The sequence below is a fragment of the Terrapene carolina genome, unplaced genomic scaffold (assembly GCF_002925995.2).
Source record: "Terrapene carolina triunguis isolate 2854851 unplaced genomic scaffold, T_m_triunguis-2.0 Scaffold49, whole genome shotgun sequence".
Lineage (NCBI taxonomy): Eukaryota > Metazoa > Chordata > Testudines > Emydidae > Terrapene > Terrapene triunguis.
Genome location: NW_020664400.1, coordinates 2,869,920 through 2,873,257, shown reverse-complemented (window position 1 = coordinate 2,873,257; position 3,338 = coordinate 2,869,920).

Sequence of the window (3,338 nt, the reverse complement as noted above, 5' to 3'; positions counted from 1 at the left end):
TTCTAAAGGATTGGCAACAGCGTGATTTGTGGGTAAGATCTGATTTGAATATTGACCTGGGTCTGGGGCTTGGTCCTTTGGGATCAGGAGAACCTTTTTCTTTTACTGGGGTCTTGGTTTTCATAACCATTTGTCCCCATAACGAGTGGCACTGGTGGTGATACTGGGAAACTGGAGTGTCTAAGGAGATTGCTTGTGAGACTTGCGGTTAGCCAGTGGGGTGAGACCAAAGTCCTCTTAGTCTGGCTGGTTTGGTTTGCCTTAGAGGTGGAAAAAACCCCAGCCTTGGGCTGTAACTGCCCTGTTTGAGCAATTTGTCCTGAGTTGGCACTCTCAGTTGGGTTCCGCCAGAACCGCATTGTCACACCTGCCTCACACCTCCATCACCGGGGTCCCCCTCCCTGCCCCCGCACTCCCATGGTTGGGGTCCCCATCCCCCTGACACCAGGGTCCCCAGCACGACAGGGCCCTGATCTCGGTCACGGTCTGGGCAGCACCCGGCACGACGGGGCCCTGATCACAGCCAGCTTCTCTAGCTGTGGCTACACAGTTGCTAAGACCAGACTCCCCTATGGGGCCCCCAGCTGCTGGTTTCCTGGGTCATTTGACAACCAGGGGCCTGTAGGGACCTCAGCCTCTGCCTCCCCAGATGGGCTCTGGGCTGCGATGGGCGCTGAGGGCATGGGGGGCACAGGGCACTGCAGACAAGTTGCTAAGCAGCGTCCACGTCTCCCCCTCTGGCGCAGCCGCCCCGAACCCCTGGGTCTAGGGTTACCATATTTCAACAATCAAAAAAGAGGACACGGGGTGCCGCCCTAGCCCCGCCCCGTCCCCTCCCACTTCCCGCCCCCCTCAGAATCCCCCTACGTGGCCCCTGACTGCCCTCTCCTGAGACCCCCCCCCACCCTAACTGCCCCCAGGACCCCACCCCCTGTCTAAGTCTCCCTGCTCCCTGTCCCCTGACTGCCCCAACCGCTCTCTACACCCCCTTCTCCTGACAGCCCCCCCCAGAACCCCCGACCAATCTAACCCCCCGTTCTCTGTCCCTTGCCTGCCACCCCCCCAGGCCGAGGGAGAGCTGCGAGCTCCACGTGCAGCCAAACGCTGTGGCGCTGCTCTGTGGGGGAGGAGGGAGCGGGGGAGTGGGAGGGACTCTGGCTGCTAGAGGCCCCAGTGGCTGCGAGCGGCTTTCAATCAGGCCCAGCCGTCCAATCAGCCGCGCCGCACTCTGCATGAGGGGAAGGGGGAAATCCCGGACATTTCTACTTTATTAGAAATCCCCCCCGGACGGCCATTTAAAGCGGAAAAAGCCGGACATGTCCGGGGAAACCCGGACGGATGGTAACCCTACCTGGGTCGCTATCTTCGTCCAAGAAAAGGCTGAACAGCTCCTCCATGTTGGGGTCCACGACCGACTGCGAATCCGGCTCCATCCTCAGCCCGTCCCCTGAGCCCAGCCTACAGCGGTGTTCCTGCAGCGCTCTCCAGCTGGAGAGGGGAGACTGGGGTCAGTGATCTCAGTGTCGTCGTTCCCGTGCACAGAGCAGGGGTCTCAGAGCTATGGGGGACCCTGCCCCACGGACTCACTTCCCCACATTTGACTCACAGACCTGGCAGGGAGGCATTCCCACCCCCTTCTTTGCACCCCCTCCCCCAATCACAGCCTCCTGGGAAAAACATCAACCCCAATATGCCCCTGGAAGGGCTGTCCATGGGGGCAGATACGGGCCGTAGCACACAGGGGGCACCTGGCTGATTTTGGGGGGGGGGGCTTAGCTGGCGTCCAGTAGCGGGGAGTTCCACAAGCCATCTGGAAGGCTGTATAGTGGCTGCCGGCACCATTGCGTTCTCAGCCTCAGCTGAGGGGGAGGCAGAGCTTCTTGGGGGGAGATGGCAGCTGGGACAGGGCAGAAAGTGCTGAGTTCCTCACCCCTCCCACCCCAGGCACGGTGAATCCACCGAAGGGAGACCCCAGCCCAGCCCCAGCTCTTACCCCACACACTGTCTCCAGCTGGCTCTCCTCCTCCTGCGGCTTTGCTGTCAACAAAGGGAGATGGTGACCAGAGATGGCAGCACCCACGGCCAGACCTTTGCCCCCGGCTGCTGACCTCTCAGGAAGTCCTGGGATGCCCTGGGCTCCCTGCACCAGCCCTGGTGGTGCCCCTCTCTCCCGACCCACAGCCCCCTGCTAGCCCAGCCCTTGTCCCCCCTCAGCTCTGCCGGTGCCCCTCACTGCCGACCCACAGCCCCTGCTAGCCCAGTCGTGGGCTCCCCCAGCTCTGCTGGTGCCTCTCACTCCCGATCCGCAGACCCGTTACCCCAGCCCTTGTCTCCCCCCAGTTCTGCCTGCGCCCTTTCCTCCCAACCCGCAGCCCCCTGCTAGCCCAGCCCTGCCCCCCCAGCTCTCTCGAGGTCCCTCATGCCTGACCCACAGCCCCTGCTAGCTCAGGCCTACTCTCCCCCAGGTCTGCCGGTGCCCCTCACTCCCGACCTGTGGACCCCTGCTACCCCAGCCCTGGGCTTCCCACGCAGCAGTGGAGCGACACCAATTGACACCAGCAGAGGATCTGGCCCATTGATGCCCATGGATAGGGTTACCATACGTCCGGATTTTCCCGGACATGTCCGGCTTTTGGGCCTCAAATCCCCATCCGGGAGGAAATCCCCAAAAGTCGGACACGTCCAGGAAAATAGGGAGGGAGGGGTCGTGGGGCTTGGGTCCCAGCCGGAGCCGCTGGGGCTGGCGGTGCTCGGCCGGGGGCCGGAGCCGCTGGGGCCCGAGGTGCTCGGCGGGGGGCCGGAGCCGCTGGGGCCGGGGCTGCTGGGGCCGCTGGGGCCAGGGTGGGCCGGAGCCGCTCGGCCGGAACCAGGGCCGGCGCCCCAGGTCCTGAGCCGAGCCGGGCGGGAGACGCCGGGGCCAGAGCCTCTTGGCCTGGGCCGGCCAGCCGCCGGAGGGAGCCGCTCGGCCGGGGGGGCCGGACTGGGCCGCGCCGCGCCATGCCCCGCCTCAGCCCCAGCCCTAGCTTACCTGCTGCCTCCCTGTTTCAGGCTTCCCGCGAACATTTGATTCACGGGAAGCAGGGGAAGGGGAGGAGCCGGGGGGCGGAGCGTTCAGGGGAGGGGGCAGAGACTTTGGGGAAGGGGCGGGGGCGGGGAAGGGGTGGAGTTGGGGCGGGGCCGGGGCCCCGTGGAGTGTCCTCCTTTTTTTAAATTAAAATATGGTAACCCTACCCATGGAGCCACTGCTGAGCGCCAGCAGTGTGAGCTGGGCACAGAGGTAGGGCCTGTCGGTGCCATACCGCGGCGTTAGCCCGCGTCAGAGGACTCCAAAGGCTGTT